Source organism: Thalia democratica, chromosome 1, assembly GCF_965202585.1.
Source record: "Thalia democratica chromosome 1, ktThaDemo2.hap1.1, whole genome shotgun sequence".
In the NCBI taxonomy this organism is placed as follows: Eukaryota; Metazoa; Chordata; class Thaliacea; order Salpida; family Salpidae; genus Thalia; species Thalia democratica.
In genome coordinates, this window is record NC_139165.1 from 28,756,950 (window position 1) to 28,776,357 (window position 19,408).

Sequence of the window (19,408 nt, forward strand, 5' to 3'; positions counted from 1 at the left end):
TTTGATCTTCACTTAGCATAGTTTTTATTGCCTTTAAACTTAGTTTTCAATGCAAAGTCCTTAAAATTTAGGTAGTTAAACTAACTAGTTTTAAAATTCATGTCATTCCACTTTGTATGTTACATACACAGACTAGACACATGAATGAATAAATGAAAAAGTACCTTATCTTTTAGAATAACTAGATTTACAAAGCGGTAATTAAACTATTATTTTTTAAAGATAACATTAAAAGGTTCCAACTTATTAATAAGGAGAGTAATAAAACTTTGAACAGTTTAAGATTTTATTTTCATTTAAATTTTTACTCAAAAAAAGGTCATCACTTAATAATAGAATCTTAATAAAATAGAACTTAGTTTGAATAAGATTTCTTTATTAATTGATTATCTCTTTTTTTTGAATAAATTATTGTTTTGAAAAATTAAAAATATAGTTAATTGTCCCAAAAAAGGTTGCTCAGTTTACTGAAATTTAAAAAGGATATCTATAAAATGATGTGCAAATTAAACATTTTATTTACAACCAAGTTTAAGTGTTATACGTTTATTTTTATTGCAAAGGTTTATTTTTTATTTTGTATGTTTTTTATAGTTTATTTTATTTTAAGACTATTTCCCTTTTTTTTTTGTAAAAAATTTATCATTTTAAAATTAATTTATTTCTGAACTTATTTCAGTATTTATTAAGAAAATATTTTTAATTAAGTTAATAATTAATGTTAATGGAATTTTTAATTAAAAAAAGTTTATATAAAAAAGAACTTAAGCCTAACTTTAATAATATTTATACATATTTTACGACTCTAAAATGTATTTTATAAAAACTTTATGAACTAAAAAACTTAACATTAATCTTTTTAATTAACTAATTACAGTTGTTTTATGACTTAAAATTTTGATTTCAAAGTATAAGTTTATATTTCACTGTAAAATCAAATAGTTAGTAAAATTATATAAGTTTACTTTAATATATATCTTGTTTTATAAAAAAATTTTTGATTTAAAAAAAATTTAATAATAATTAATAATATTTAACAATAATAAACATACATGTAATTACATGCTAAAATAACAAAAATAGTTTAAACAACAAAATTTTAATTGAATAACAACAACTATTTTAAATGCAACGTATTATGTTGAAAGAAAAAAAAACATACTAACTTTCAGTTAATAATTCCACCCAAACAAATAATAATAAAAAATAAAACTCATGTATAACTTTAGCTTGTTTGTTGTTAAACGCATTTTAGTTTTTTTGACTTTAAAATAAAAATTTTTATCAAAAAACCTCTTAGTGTGAGAAGTTAAAGCAAAAACTTCTTGCAAGTAACTAACTGTGAAGCTTAAAAATAGTTTGTGCAAAACTAATTTAAGAGGTATAAGATGTTTTCTAAAATTGAATTTAAATATATGCTAGAGCTTATTAGACAACTAAGTTAGTAAAATTTAACCTTTAATATTTTTTTGCGTTTAGATAATATATTTTTTATTGGTTTTTTAGACCATTTTAAGCAAAAACTAACATTCTTTTGTCGTATTACTTTTCCGTTTAATAAAAGCGTTAGCGATTTTAGTTTGTTATATTATTTTCTTAATGTGCTTAAACTTGATTAATTGTAAGTTATGATTATTTGTCTTTTAACATTTTTTTACAAAATAATAGTTTGATTAAGCTCAAAAAGATTCATCACTTAGACTGGCATTTTTGCTTCAATGAGTGGCAACGTTATTATTGAAATAAAGGAAGTTGATAAATAGTTTTTAATCTAAAAAGTGTTTCCATTTGAATTTTTAATTTTTTTTTTCACTTAAGGTGTACTACATAACTTATTTACTATTTTATCTAGCTATTTTATTAACAAAAAAAAAGACAAAATTTTTAAGAAAACCCACTCACTGTTTACTTATTTCTGTTCTAATAAACTTGTCTAGTTTAATATAACTTAATATTCAAAAACAAAACTTATTATTTGTTTTTTTTTATTGAATATAATTTTTTTTTTCATTTAGTTCACAACACGTAGGAATAAAATATGAAAAACTTTCAATTGAAAACATTAATAAAAATACGACAAAAATCATTATTCTGAACTTTAGCTGTATACATTTATTAGGCTGTGAAAAAAATTAAAAATAAAATTTTTTATAAAATTTTTGCTGAATACTGTTTTTGTAAGTTTCATAACAGTTATTTTAAATTTACTTAATGCAAGTTATTTGTAAATTTTTGTTTAAAGTGTTAATGTAGTTAGATTTATGTTTTTATCTTAAAAGTTAATACTTTTTCGGTAAAAAAAAAATATTAATTTACTATGAAAGTACTTTTAAATTACTAGTGCTTTGATAAAAAGTAACAATCTAATTTAAGCACTTTAAAAAATAGCATGTTTAACAAGTTTTTTAATTTTGTGATGTCTTGCTTTGCTTTTTAACTTTTATTTTTTTTCTAGTATCATAGTTTAATTTAAAAGGTCTAAATTAATTTCTCTTTCAGGTGCTCACAATTTTTAAATGTGCAGTAAAAGGCAATATAATGGGAAAGTTCATTAGCAGCTTCATCTTTTTCTACGGTTTGTGGTTTGATAATTTCAAAAATATTTTTGAAAAATTAATAAATGCTTATATGTTTACTTTTTTGTTGTTAAATTAAACAAAAAAGTGATGTGTTACCTAATTTTTGTTTGGTACTAGAAGTAGTATAAAAACTACATACAAAAATTGTAAGAACTAAAAGATTTACTAATATCGTTTAAACATTTTTAAACCACAGTTTCTGTCGCATTTTAACCTTATTTGCTTTAAAGTATATATTTGTTCTATTATCAATTTTAAATGCCAGTAAAATAAACTTTTACCTAAGACTTAACTATAATTGATCTTTAATTTTCCAACAGTTATGTGAAGTTTAACTATATTTTTATCTTTTTTCTAAATTTCTTATAAATTATTGTAACAAAATCAATTATTTTCACCAAAAAACTTTTTTTTTTCAAAAATCTTTTTTTATTTTTCATTTAGTACAAACTATGAGAACAAGGCAAAAACGTATTTTAGTAAAGATGCAAGATAACTGATTTTCTATAATACTAAATATAAAGGTATTTTAATACTGAATAACTTTTGTAAGTCTTAATAAGTAAGTATAAAATGCTCAAGTATTTGTGTTGTCAACTGCCCTTAGAAATACTGTTGTGCTATTTGTAACTACAAATAAGTCTTTTAAATAATTTTTGTGTGTACATTTATTCAAATTCTTGAAATAATACATGTTAAAACTCTTGTTAAAAGTTATCATTGTATGATACGCTTAACATAAATAATTATCAAACACAATTATATACTTATACACTTAAAAATATAGTTTTATTTAATATTATATAATAATGCGTTTTTAAATAGCTATCAGCTAAAAATTACTGTAAAATATAGTACATTGACAACTTGTACTTACAAAAGCTTCCTTTTTTTTCTAAGTGTATAAATAAATGTAAGAAATTAGATGGACAATGCAAAAAATCTTTGAAAAGTTAATAAAGGTAAAATATTTACAATAAAACAATTAAAAAAAACTTACATGTTCTTTAAAAAAGTATAATAATAAAAGATAGAACATTTTTATACAGTTTTTAACGTAGTGCTTAGGATAATAAAGTATGATAGTTAAATTACAAATTTTAAATAACACTTAATAAAAAAGTTTATTAAGTGTATAAAATCAGAACATATATCAATACACAACAACAAATAAAGAATTTAAAGTTTTAAAATACTATGCAGTTAAAAATAATATGCATGAGAATGTTGTTGTAGTTAAAATAACTTTTTGGCTAAATTTTATTTTGATTTACCGTTTTATAATTTTTATATACTAGGTAAACTAAGAAGAATCAGGTAATAAATTGTCTATATTATCATGGTTGTTTTATTTTGTTAAATCTCTTTATTTGTTTTTAAAAAAACATTTTCAATTCGAACCGTTTACTAAAAATAAACAAAACACTTTATTCGAAAACTTTGTATGTTATCTTATTCATGAAAGTAAATTTAGGCTGTAAGCTAGTTCGAATTTATCAAAAGTCAAACTTTTTATCTTTCATATATGCATTTTAAGTTTTTAAACTAACAATAATAATGGTATATCTATATCTTCTCTTGTGCTTTTTATTAGTTTAAGTTATAGTAATCGTTTTTTTTATAAACTGTATTTAGCTAAATTAGTTACAAAATATTTAAATAAAGTGCTTTGTTTATTTTTTAGTAAACAGTTCAAATGAAAAATGTTTGTTATAAATTAAATAAAGAAATTTAACAAAACTAAAACAACCATGATAAAATAAAAAATTTATTACGTGATTCTTCTTAGTTTACCTAGTAAATAAAACCTATAAAACTATAAAACTATAAATCAAACTTGAGAAGTTTTTTAGCCAAAATGTAAGTTTAACTACAACAATATTCTCATGCATATTATTTTTAACTGCATAGTATTATATAACTTAAATTTCTTTTTCTGTTGTGTATTGGTATATGTTCTGAATTGTATACACTTAATAAACTTTTTTATTGATTATTATTTAAAATTGGTTTTCTAACTAACATGTTTTATTATCCTATGTACTATGTTAAAAACTGTAAAAAAAATTATTCCATATTTAATTATTATATTTTTTAGTGAACCATTAAGTTTTTTTAATTGGTTACTCTAACAACTTGTATTTAAATTTTTATACATTTAAACTAGGTAAACTCATCTATGACAACATAGCAACAACTTGGAAATACTTTATAGTATCAGTTATATAAAAAAATTAAAACTGTAAAATTTGAAGAACTGTTGCTAGCCGTAACAATAACAAAAATAAATATATTATCAACAGTAATATACAAAATACTTATATACAAGTCTGTCTCAACAACATGTATAAGTTTATGCCTTTTTAAAATGGCATTTAAATAATTTGTTCATATTAAGGTACTTGTAATTATAGCTGATTTGTTATTTTAACAAAATAAAACCCTTAAAATAGTGTTTACGAAGAACCTTTCGGTTATAGAAGTTTAAAGTAGCCATATTTGGAACAATAATAATTTTTTGTTCTTTAATTTTGATTATTTAGAAATAAAACAGACATTAGGTGGCAAATAAACCAGTATTCCTAGAAAAACCTGGAATCTGACAATATAGGCTAAAAACTTGAAACCTGGAATTATAAACAATTTTTACATGTTAAAAAATATAGTTTACAAAAAACATATCATACAGATAAGTTTTTTGTAGAAGTTAATTAAAAAAAAACTGATTTAAAGTAGCTTCATAGTTTTTTTCGATGTTTTCATACTGTTTATCACAGCTTTTTACCTCAAACTTTACTTTAAACTTAAAGTAGACCCAAAAATGTGTGCTTTCAAAAATTTGAAAAAACTCTAAAATCCTGTGGTCACCATTGTACACATATTTTATATATTTTCAAAAATGTGTTCATAAAAAATCAAAACTCTATCTGTTTGATTTCTAAAGTTTTTTGTTGTGTTATATATTTTTTATTCTACAAAACAAATAATCATCTTTAAAAAAATATAACAATATAAACTTTTGTTGATAGATTAAAACTAATTTTGTATTTATTTTAAAATTCAGCATAATCAACAAAAGTTCATCTCCAAATTAGATCAAAAGATTGCTAATTCAATAAATAACTATTACTGTACATAAAAAAAAAACTTTAAATTTTGTTGCATTAAAGATTAACAGTTAGTGATTTTTGTTTCGATTTGTAACAATCGCTGCACTTGATGACATTATTATCACCATAGTTTTACTTAATTTTATTACAGGTGTCATTATTATGGCTTTAACAGTAGATGAATAAGGTTTTCGGCCAACTTAATCATGAAAGTGGAAGTTTGAACAGGTGTCTGACCAATTTGCTATCTTTTGTCAGTTTCACTCCGTAAGGTTTGTTGTGCATCTTTTAATTTTGTAGCACTCTAATTTTATAAACTGGAAAAAAGTTAAAACCAAGTTTGACATTCGGCAGTCCGGTGGTTTGTTTAACAAAGCAACTTTAAAATATATTTATTTGGAGTTTTATTATTTAATAATATAGTCCGTTCTCAAGGTTTAAGTATGTGCTTATTCATTATATAAACTGTATTCTTGTGTTAGTTTTTATCTTTATGACTTGTAAATTTAGTCTAGCATCTGTTATGTACATTTGTCTTTAGATAAATTAATACGATATTATATTAATCTATATGTTTTTTACGCTCTTAACTTCCTTTTACAAATAAGTAAACCTATAATGCAATATTTTCATCCACAAATGAATATTTTAAGCAACAATTCCAAACAAAATAAGAACGGGCCAGAATTGCACGGCCTTAATATAGCGTCGTGCGTCACTTTGGTACGATGGGTCGCCTTAGCATGGGTGTCATTTTAGAATTATTTCGTTCTCTTCGAATTTTGCTGGAAGCGTCTTTTTTAACAATTTTTTTTGGAATGGGCGTTATTTTTGAACAAGCCAAATCTTTTTAAGCCTTCAATTGAATTTTTTTTGATATCAGATTTTTAATTATAAATATTTAGAACTCTACAATATAAAATACACATTTTAAATAGCTATATGAAAAATTAAAAGTATTTAGAAGTTAGACTTTTTGGAAATTAAAGGTCAACTTCCAACTTTATACTGAAATTATTCTATAATTTTTCAAAATGTAGATTTAACTAAAAAGATTTACTAAACACTAGATATTTTTCTTTTGAACTAGTTTTACTGCTGTTGATATGAAAACAAATAATTGTTAATTTAAGTTATGATTTAATTATATAAATTCAATTTTAAACAAGCTTAAAAGCAAAGTTAAATTTACCTTAGTTATTAAGTTTGTAATAATATTATTTTAAGTTTAAACTTTATGTATCTACAAAAAAATGTTTGTATTTTTTAAAATTTTGGTGCCTGATACGTTTGTTTTAAAAATTCAAGATTTTTTTTACGTTTCACTGATATTCATTTTTATTTATGTATTAAAAATTAAAACATTTATTTTCATGTTAAAAAACACAGAATATGTATTTAATCTACAACGAGTTAATGTTGTATAAAATAAAACTAAACACTTTTAAAAATAATTATTGTTTTAAAATATAATTTATAAAATTTTCAAAAATTTTAATCATTTTAATTATTTTTATTAAGATTAACATTTGAAAGTTTTTTTTTTGCCTTTTTTAAACTTTGCAGCCTAATAAGAAAACTAAAGCTTTAAAATATTATAATACTATATGGTATAAAGAATTACAAAAAAGTTATAAATTAAATATAAGTTAGTAAATAGTACTACAGTAAAAATCTTTTAAAGTAGACTTTAATTTCTTTTAAAAACAGTTTTGCTACTTTGTAATTTTGAGTTTTTTTACAAATTTTAAAAGTCTTGGATTTGATTTAATTATTTCAGCATATTACCGTACTGACCAATTATTATCCTAACGTATTATTTAAATAATTTATAAAGTATATGATTATTAAGTAACGAGCTTTATATTGCAGTTTTAATATTACATATTTTTATAAAGTATCCTGTTACAACTACAGAAGCTAAACAAAATTTAAAAAACAATCCATAAAAATTTAGTAGACAAATTAAAAAATAAGAAACCTTTCTACAAATAAAGAAAATTAAAATATAACTTTTAGTCATTTAAACATAAAGTTTTAGAAATCATCATACCTTAAAAGCACTTTAAAAAGTTTAGGTTTGTGCAAAAATAACGCTCTGTAATAAATTGACCCACTTTGATAAAACGACACTCCGATATAAAGTGATGTAGTTCAAAAATGACCCACTGTGCACTTGCCTTGCTTTAGTGAAGCTAACCAAAAGTAACGCTTTGTGTAAAAGTAACCTGTTGTGCAAAAGTGACACATTGTACTGTAGTGTGGCTGTGCTATTCTGACACCCACCAAATACATACGTAAGATTTATATGTCTTTTATACTAATATTTAAGTTTAACAAGTATTTTTTATTTTCTAAGTTTCATTTTTACTGAAAGAATAAATATCAAAATTGGCTTTGATAATGTCTAAAAAATATTTTGTAATTAAAAAATTTTAGCAGACATAGTTTATCCCATATTATAACACATATTATGCTCGAATATAACATATTCGTTAACTAAAAGACAAGAAAAGCATACTATAAAAAATTATTATGTCTAGATTATTTATTTTTTTATATTTATTTACGTTAATATTAATTTATTTATACACATCATTTATTTTCCAATGGAATCACCGGCACAAAATAACTTATACTTATCAAAGATTTAAACTTTTACGCTTAATAAGTTTTTGTCTTTCCGTACAACTTAAGGATTTTAAGTATAAATGCATTAACATGGACTAACCATCAAAAGATTTGGACGATTTTTTAAATAAAAACTTTAGAACATTAAATTATCTTTTGTTTTATTTTTACTTAAAAAGTTGCTTAAGTGAATGTATGATTACTTAGTGGTGGAAATGTGGCAAGCATGCCAGATAGTAACAGTTTTATTCATTATTTTTTTAATTTAAAATTTGTTTAGTGATTATAAGTTTACCAAAAAAGTTGAACCATATTTCTTAAAAAATCAAAATGTTTTAGAAAAACACATGTTTTGTATATAAATGTATATTTACTCTCCGCTTATTACTATGTCATATTAATGTTAATAGAGAAAAACATTTACATAAACTATTTCTTTATTTTTATTTGTAAAGCATACTGCTAAAAACAAATATTTAGAGTAATTTTAATGAGCTCTAAAAATTTACTAGTGAAAAAATCATTATTTTGTTACTGAATATACAGGTAGATGTCATTTCACGAGGGGACACAATTGCACGAAGACACTTTTGCATGAGTGGACTATATTGCATGAAAGGTCACTTTTGCACGATTAGACAATTTTGCATGAGAGACATTTTTAAACGGGTAGAATTTGTTATTAAATTGTTTTTAATTTCTTTAATAATTTTTATCCTCATGTTTTTATACTATCACTGTTACCCCTAAACCTTACCCTCGGTCGGTAATTTTTTTTTCTTCATTTTAATTAAGTAAATTCTATTTATTTATTTTTCTTGATTTTTTTTATTAATATTTTTTAGTGGTTATTTTTATTATTGCTATAAATGTTACCTCTGGCCCTTATCCTCGGCAGTAGCTTTTATTTGTTTTTTTATGTATATAATTTTTTCCGTTTATTTTTTAATTTTCTATTTTTCTTTTTTTTTCACTCTTGTAAAAACATGATCCTCAGTGCAAAATTGTCACTCGTGCAAAAATGATACGTGTTGCAAAATTGTCTTCGTGCACTTTTTTTTCTCGTGTAAATTTTTCTTTGTGCAAAAGTATCTTCGTGTAAATTGGTCTTCGTACAATTTAGTACCCAAATGCAATTTAGTCACCTCGCACAATTTAGTCCCCTCGTACAATTTTGTCTTCGTGTAATTTTGACCTGTTCCCTGAATATACAAGTATGACGAATATAAGTTAGATTGTTGATCAACGTTTTAGGCAAAACTTATTGCAAACAAATAATATATTTTTAGAAAATAGTAAAATAAAGTTCAATTTTGAAATAAGTTAAATAAAAAAGTAAAAATTTATATAATATTTTACTTATTAAGTAAAAGTTGATTACCATGTTTATATTTTATAAACTGCATTAAAAAAATATAATAGAATTGAAAAAAATTCTAAAATTGAAATTTTTTTGCAAATTTGTTTTTGCCGCATTTTAGCACAACATGCTCGACTATAGCAAATAAAAATTGCAATGTAGGTAAAATGCCTGAAATGCATATTTTTTTCCAAAGAATTCAAAATTTTCGCGTTATCTTAAGTTAAACTGTGTATATTCCTATTTTAATTGTACATAATTTAATGTCACAAAATACTTTGTATTTCTTAAAATATTTCTAATTTATAATTAATATTTTCTTAAATTAGGTATAATAAAAAGTTTTTGCTATCTTTTTTTTTTAAGTTTATCTGCCTAATGGAAGATTATCCAGAGTTTTAGATTAAAATATATTTAATTTAAGTTTTTAAACTTAATTTAAATTATAGTGCTCAAGTAGTTGTGTGACCACTTACTGGTAGAAATATAAAAAGATATGCCAGATAGTAAAAGTTTTTTACAACTTTTTTTATCTTTTTTTTTAAATAAAATAATCTTTTAACCAAAAAGTTAGTCATATAAAAATTCTCTCAAATAATTAAGATTTAGTTTAAGGGGTAAAAAAGTATTTTTAAAATTGTTTATTTTAAATATAGCTATTTAAATTAGTTAAAAGCTTAAAGATGCTTTCATATATGGGAGAAATACAAACAAATTTCCATAAAGTGTTTTTGACAAAAAACAGAGTAAAATGAGTTTTAAAATACTAGGAAATAACTAGGAAAGTAAATTAATAAACATCTTGAAAAAAAAAATTGAAAAAAAATTAAATACTTAACAAAAAATGCTAAAGAAACGCAAGTTTTTGACCACTACCACTTATGTAGATTTAAGTTTCAAAAAATAATTTTAAATTAAATCAAATTTTAAACTAAATTAATTCGCGCATTGATTCAATGTGCGAGTTTGATTTTAAGTTAGGAAACATACAGTTGTGTTAAAGTTAATTACTACACCATGTTAATAGATAAGCCTTGTGTAAGTTAAGTTATTATAAGCTATGAAAGTTTTTATTTAGATCTGTATTTAAAGCAAGATGACCTGTATGTTGCATTTTTCATAATAACTATTTTCTCACTAACATAAACTTTCACCACAAAACTCTTATAACTTTAAAACTAAAATTTTTTCACACTACAAACTTTTCACACTACACAAGCAACCTGGTAAGTTTTATTAATCATTGCTTTTTAGGTATAAACCCGTGGATAGGTCGTTTTTTAGCGCTCCTGAGGGATTCACGACACCGCTAGGAGGCGGAAAAGAGGTGTGGTTCGGTTTCCACCGGGCCATGAGGCTGTCTCAGTGGAAAATAAGGCTGAATATTGACGGTAAGTTCAACGGAAAAATTTTATTGTTTGTGAAATAACTATATGATATGTAAAGAATTTTCTCAACTAAAGGAAAGTAATACATATGTAACAAGTAAAACTAAATAAAGTTTTAGTTACATTGTTTGATGCTGACTTTGAAGAATGTGAATGTTTTTGAATTCAGCATATCTTGTTAGTAATTCTTTAAATAAGGTGTACCAGGCAAAACTATAGTTATTCTGAAACTTTTTGATTATAATAATCACAACAATTTTATATAAAAAAAAATTGATTTAAATTAAACATTTTAACTGTTAAGAATCCTCATTAGTTTGTGGCATACGAACAGAGAGTAACCAAAATTTCCATGTCTGCCTTTTACTTTAAAACAGCACATGCAGTTTCACACATGTAAGTTAGTGTGACCAGTTTAACAAATCAACTTCTGCAGTGACGGCGTTCTATCGGAGCCAGCCGTGCATCCAGTTCTTTTGCGACCTTCTGGAGATACGAGGCCTGACGAGCTGCTGTAGGGGGCTGAGCGACTCCTGGCGCGTCAAATTGTTTAAAGAAATCAGGGGGCTGAAGGTTGGTTGCAGGGTTTTGAAACATTCTTGTTAGTGACTCACTTGAGAGACATGTGTATGAAAAAAAAGAGTAAAATTTGTTTGGTTAAGTTGAATATTGTTAAAAATACCGAACAATGTAAAATTGTGCATTCAATTAAAAGTATACAAATGCAGTAATTAAGAATTAAAGCGTTGCAAACGAGTTTATGTTTTTATACGAACCCCTCTTGTGATCATTGTGACGTCACCCACAGGTCACTCACTGCTGCAACATGTGGATGACGTGAGGAGAAAGTACCGCGTGTGCAACGTCACGAGGAGGTCGGCCGCCCAGCAGACATTCCCCCTGCAGCTGGAAGGCAGCGGGCATTCGCTTCCCTTGCAGTTAGTTTCAAGTTTTTGCATCATAGTTTAAAAATAAATGAGTTAATGTTTTTATAGTGTAATACTTTTTATGATTATTTCCTACCCTTGAAGTTTGTTTTATTACTCTTGTACATTTAAAATAAAAAAAAGTTATTTTGCCTAACTGGAAAATTTTAGTTTTAACTTTAGAACCGTTGCACAAACTTAAGTTTTTTTTCACATGAACAAAAATTTAAAAGCCTTTAAAGTTTGGTATATACAGGATTGCCACTTTACCTGGAATCCTGGAAAAACTTGTAATTCGACAGGCAAAAAATAACCTGGAAAAACCTGGAATTTGGGAAAATATGAAAAAAACCGAAAAAACCTGGAATTTTGAACAAAAACCACTAAAAAAACCTGGAAAAACCTGAAATTTTAACAGTTTTTACAAGTTCAGTAGTTTTATTTCGATTTGACTCAAAAATCTATCATACAAAAAAAAGTTGTCATCAAAAATTTACTTATTAAAAAAATGTTTAAAGTAGCTTAACAATATGTTTTCAATGTTTTTATACTATCTAAGACAGTTTCTTACCTTAAACATAGCTTTAAACTAAAAATATATCCAAAAATGTGTACTCTTAAAAACCTGGAATAAGTTTGGAAAACCTTGAACAATTTTTGAAAAACAAAGTGGCAATCCTTTATATAGAAAGATGTTTAAAAGTATTTAAAATCTAATACAACGCGACAGATACCCTCCCCTGCCGTGCTTGCAAGTGGGTCAGAAGCAGAAGAACGCTTACCTTCCGCTCGAAGTTTGCAACATCGTGCAGGGACAGCGGTGCATCAAGAAGCTCACCGACAGCCAGACTTTCACCATGATCAAGGTTAGTTGATTTAGTAAGGTTCGCTTAAATACTGTAATTTATTAAAGTAGGTTATATGTCTATTAAAACAAAGATGTGTTTTATGTAAAACTGAATTTGCAGTTAAAGTTTTGTATTTCAACTAAAACTTGGCTAGAATATTCAAATATATTTCAGTTAAATATTTCTAAATAATTAATAATTTTAATATAATATGAGCAAAATAACTCACCGGAACTTATTGAATTACCAATTTGTCTTTCAGGCAACTGCACGGAGCGCTCCCGATCGCGAAAGAGAAATTTCACAGCTCGTGAGAAAGGCGCAGTTCAATAACGACCCTTACGTGCAAGAATTTGGCATCCAGGTTGTTATATTTGAAAAAAAACTTTTAAAATGTATTTCTCAAAAAGTTTAAATTAATTTAAACTGTAAGTACAGGGTTGCCAAAAAACCTCGACACCTGGAGAAACTTGGAATTTAGAACAAAAATCATAAAAAAAACCTGGAATTTTAAGCAATTTTTACATGTTTAGTGATAAAGTTACGATTTGACGTAAAGAATCTTTTAAGATGATTTTTTTTGTCATCATCAAACATTTTTAAAAATCCAAAATTGTGTACTTTTCAACACCTGGAGAAAATTTTCCAAGAAAATTTGCCAGCTTGTAAATATCAATCTAATTGTCAACAGGACGTGATACACTAGTATGCGTGTATAAAGCTCTTAAACAGTTTTAAGTAAACATGTAAGTGTTATTATAAATTCTAATAGGTTGTGAATGAAAAAAAAAAGTGAGGGTAAGAGTTATGCCTCCTCCCAAGATACAGTATGATGGCGATGTAAGTTTGTTGTTTTAATTTTTCTGAATTTTTATTACTCAATTGGAACTTCTAATGAGTTTTTGAAAACAACCACATTTTTTCTAAATAAAAACTTATTCAAGCAAAAAATAAGTCAACTATTTAATGCTGTCAACTTTAAATGCTATTTAGTGCTATTTAACTATAATGCTGTCAACTAACATGAGTACCCTTAATAATTCTAATATTTAAAAAAGGTATTATTTCATTTATTTGGTGCAATTTTTTTCCGTTGGTTAATAGTACCAGTAAACAAAAAAAGTTTAAAATGCTATGCATTATATATGTTACGAAAGTTACTTTCAATGCGAATATTTCAAATTTTTACTTTTTAAAATTAATTTTACGCTATCAAAAAATGTTAACTTTATTCGTGGTATTAATTAAAAGAAAATCACTTACATTAAAATTGTTTTGTAATTGAACATAAAATAAAAAAAATTACCTACTCAATAATAATTAAACTAACACCTAACCAGGGAGTGCGGGACGTGGAGATTACAATTAAAATAGTAACGGTACTAAAATATTCAAATTCAATAATAACATTTCAACAGACGCGCGCATACGCCCAACCAGGGGGTGTGGGACATGCGGGGCAAGCAGTTCCACTCGGGCATCAACATCGAGGTGTCGCCTCCTTCGCCAACCAGCGCACGTGCGGCGACCAGCACAGGCGGACATTAAAAACTTAAAGCGGATAAGCGAGGACGTGGGCATGCCTATAAGGGGAATTCCCATATACTGCAAGTACGCGCGGGGCAAGTCGAACCGCTGTTCAGGTTTTTATTTGGAATATGTATTATGAATTAAAAAACTGGTTAATTATAATTAATTATATTACAAATTTGTTTTTTTATTTGTATAAATGACTTAAAGTTTTCTTGAACTAGTCTGGACTGTTGTGGGTCGAGTAGTAAACTTATTGAACATGTGGCTTAAAAGTTGAGTTTTATGATATGAAAGCGCGACGTACACCGTTTAAAGAATATACTAAACATCATAACTAATGATTTTATATTTCAACAGGCACCTCTGTGATGAGTTCAGGGCACTTCAGCTCATTATTGTTATTTTGTCGGGAAAACTCTAGTTTACGGTTAGTTTATATTTTTTTAATCAAGCTCATTGTTTGATATTACTTAATTCTTAAAATTATATTTTTACAGCATTGCATTACCATCTTTGAAATAAAGTTCTTACTAAAACCTCTCTTTTTTGTATTATCTTATTGTTCTACTGTTACATTTACTGAGTTTCTTGCAGAATATGGTATTTTAAACATTTACTAAAACATAAAAAAATAACCGCTGCAGCTGTTAAACCGAAAAACTTGTACGGTAAGAAATGTTTAAATAATGACTCTTTATTATTATAAACCTTCATATTTTTTATAATGGATTGCCGGAAGCCTGTAAAATTACAAGTTAAAGTATTGCAAAATATTTTAATCAAAAAAATGTTTTAAAAAAATTTTGAAAGATATTTTCTAATTCCGCATGAATAAAACATAAAAATCTATTAGAATAAAACAGCTGAAGTGAAGAGGGTTGGAGACACGCTGTTGAAGATAGCGACTAAGTGCGTGCAAGTGAAGAACGTCAACAAGACCTCGCCCCAGACCCTCTCCATCCTGTGCTTGAAAATAAAATGAAGCTGGGCGGCGTCAGCAACATCTTGGTTCCCGGTCTCAGGTCAGTTCGTTTTCAAGTGGAGTGTTATAGATATTTTTTATTTATACAGTATTCATTTATGCATATTTTGATTATTTTAACCTGCTTAGGTGTTCGTTGTAAATAAGTGTGCAATATTTTTATTTGATAACAAGACCTCTGTATTGATCTGAGCATTTTAAAAATTTAATTTACAAACTTGTTATGTGCAGACCGCGTATTTTCTACGACCCGGTTATTTTCTTCGGTGCTGACATCACTAACCCTCCAGCAGGCGACACCATTGCTGGTGTAAGATTGTATTAAAAACTTAACTATAAAAAATGTCTGATTTTTACTCAACACATTGAACATTTCAATTAAAGTTTACCTATTTAAGGACAAAAAATGATTAATTTACTAAAAGCTTTCACAGAAAATTATTGATCATTACACTTTTGTGATATGTAACTTTTTACAACATGAGATGCTTTAATAAAAATTAGCCTACTTAGTATTGTGACAACAGTAGTCAATTATGACGTCACAGGTGGAGGGATCGACGGACGCGTCCAAGTACAGCGCCAACGTGCGGGTGCAGCAGCACAGGGAGGAGATAATCAGGGACCTGGCGACGATGGTGCGCCACCTGATGGTGGAGTTCACAAATTGACCAACTTCAAGCCCGTCAGGAACGTCATGTACAGGGACGGATTCAGAAAGGGGCAGTTAAATCAGGTAATAGTTAATTTAATATGGTTTTGGATTCAATCAGGCATCAATTAATGTTTAATATGATTTTTGGATTTGATCAGGTATTGAAAAGTTTTTTAATTAACTTTGTTCCAAGTTAAGCTTTTTTGTAATTTCCATAGAAGTAGTACTTTGACTTTTGTTCTTCATCTTATAGACTACATTGAAAGATTTTTTTTATACTCGTTTTATAATTTTTATGCAGGTACTCGCGAGCCATCAGGACCGCGTGCACGATACTGAAGGTCGGCTACCAGCCAGGAATCACGTTCATAGTGGTGCAGAAGCTATGACCGGCTGTTCTGCAGGAACGGCGAGGACAAGTCGGCAACATCACGGCGGGACCACAGTGGACGTGGACGTCACCTACCACCCCACCGAGTTCGACTTCTACCTGTGCTCCCACGCCGGCATTCAGGTACGTTTGGATTGTTTTGAGTAATTATCTGAATTGTTTAAATGTTTAGCCATTGTTGAAAATACAATGCTTTCTGTAAATATTGTTTTTATTTTTGTCTTTTGTTAATATTAAAGTAGGAACATGCAAATAGTATCATAACTTAAAGTATAAGTCTAGGAAAATTTTGTTAGTTATTTTTTTTTATCTACAGGGTTGCTACTTTACCTGGAAAAACCTGGAATTTGGGAAACTTTGAAAAAAACTTGGATTTTTGAACAAAAATCACTAAAAGAATCCTGAAATTTTATCAATTTTTACATGTTTTTGACTCAAAAAATCTTTCATATAAATAAAAGAAAAGTGTCGTCATCAAATTTTTTTTACAAAAAACATATTTAAAGTAGCTTTACAGTATCTTTTCAATGTTTTTATACTATTTAACACAGTTTTATACCTTAAACTTAACTTTAAACTAAAAATATACCCAAAAATGTGCACTTTAAATACCTGGAAGAAATTTGGAAAACCTGGAACAATTTTTTAAAAAACAAGTGGAAACCCTTAATATCTAAACATAGTTCGTTTTTCTAGAAATTAGATTGCATACACTTTTTAAAACTGTTAATGGAATCATTGCACAACAAAATAAATTAAAGAAAAATTATTAAATGATACTATATAGTATTTCCATGTTTTTATTATAGTTTACTACATTTATGCAAACTAAAACTAATATAAAGTTTAAACTTTCGTATCAAAGTTGTAAGTTTTCTATTATTAGAACACAAAATAAGTTAACTTAATTACTTTAAAAATATTACAGTGTTAATTAAAGAGTACTAGTAAAGTTGAGTGATTAACAACTAAGTGTTTTATTTAATAGTTCTTAAATCCAATTAAAGTTAAATTCCAGACAAGTTTTCTCCAATAAGCTATTAAATACAAAATAAAATGTACAACAAAAAATTAAAATAAAAACATTCTGATTTATGAAAAAACTGTGTAAAAACGTTTCATCATAAACTTAATATTTTTCGAATAACAGCTATAATAAAATGTTTAAACCTATAACCATAACATTTTTATAATGTGCTAAATATGTGTACAAATCTAAAACAAAAATACTATTTTATTTAAGTAAAGTAGCTAGAATCAAGATAGTATAATACGATAATATTTTTGAAAATAACTCTAGGTAAAAGTTTGTGTGTCATTAAATTTAATAGTTTTACAAAATACTAAACATTTTTGCTATTTACTAAAAAAGTGTAAAGTTCTTACAAATCTCTGGCAGACTATACTGGTTTAATTTAAATTTGTTTTATTTTACTCAGGCTTGTTTCAAGTATTTTCAAAAACTCAGGTTAGTATGAATACTTTTGCAAATAATCACTTGTAGTATCTGATGGTTTTTTTTTTCTCTTAGTAGTTATGTCGTAATTGTATTTTATTAAACTTTGTATATTTTGGTTTTATAAATCATTATATTTGATAACAAAAAAAAAATTAATATATTATGACGAAGTCTTTTCAAAAAGCTACTTTTTTAACTTTTTTTAACTAATCAAGCATTTAAAATGATTTAAAAACAATTTTCTTTTTAAATTTTATCCAAAGTAGTTTTAACCATTTTATTAATCTATATTATTTTTTGTTGCTTTTAAAAAATTAGTTTGTAAACTTAAATCATATTTAAATATATCACGTTTATATTTGTTTTAATTCTTAGAATCTAACTACTTCTGAAGTGCCCTACAGGGTAAAAGATAGTTTTATTTTAGAATTCTTAAAAACAATAAATTAAATATCAGAGTTTGATTAAAGGGAGATTTTAAGTTATTAATTCTTACTAATTTTTATAATTTTTGACATATTTTTTATGATTATTTATTTTTTATGATTTTTTATTATATTATTAATGACGAAGTAGAAATGTAATATATAAAATTAGTTTTTTTTAATGATGCATATTTATGAAGAGAAAAAACTGGTTTTTTTTTTTCATTTTGGTGCAAAAGTTTTATTTTTTAATTTATAAGCAGCGTCATACTTTGATAAGCCTTTCGTTTTCATTTTCTTCTAAAAAAGAAATTAAACACTTTTATTTTATGTTGCTCAAACATTTCTTAATAAAAGCTAATTTACATTTAGGGTTCGATGAAAAAGAAGAAGAAGTACTCGTCAAAAATCCCGTCATAAAAGACTTCAACAGAACAACTTATTTATCAAATATTTTTATGTCGTACTAAAAATGTTGTATTTTTGTCATGTTTGGTTTTCTTCACTTTTTTAAACTACCAGTAACTTAGTTATTCCTATTAAAAAGCTGTAAAAGTATACTAATCAAAAGATAAAAAGCATAGTAATGTTTATTACATTCGGAATTTTAATAAAAATTATAAAACTATTTTTATATTAATTTAGATTTTAATAAGTTGTTATAAAAATTGTTAAGTTAATTGTTTAAGTAAACAATCGTTATTATTTTTATATATGTTTATAAATTTATAAATTATAGTATTATTAATATTTCTATTATTACTTTTGTTATTATTGTTGTTATTATTAGTTTTATTATTATTGTTACTAATATTATTATTATTAGTTTTACAATTATTATTATTATTATAACTATTATATTATAATTATTTTTACTCTTATTATTTTGTATCATTGTTTTAATTATTATTATTATTTTTACTATGGTTGTTGTTATTTTTGTTATTATTATTTTTATTATATATAATTTTTTTTATTATTGTTGTTATTATTTTTTAGTGAAGTAAAAAACGAATTATTTAAAAAAAAACAGTCAGTAGTTTAATACTAAAACGTTAACAAAAAACTAAAATAAAAATAATAGTTTTTAAGTGTTTTAGTTATAGTAACTATATTAGATT

The 19,408-nt window shown here is 25.4% G+C and overlaps 1 pseudogene; it reads left to right on the plus strand.

The window, feature by feature from the left end:
* Positions 1-2,538: 2,538 nt before the first annotated feature.
* Positions 2,539-18,707, plus strand: LOC145834989 (protein argonaute-3-like; annotated as a pseudogene).
* Positions 18,708-19,408: the final 701 nt, after the last annotated feature.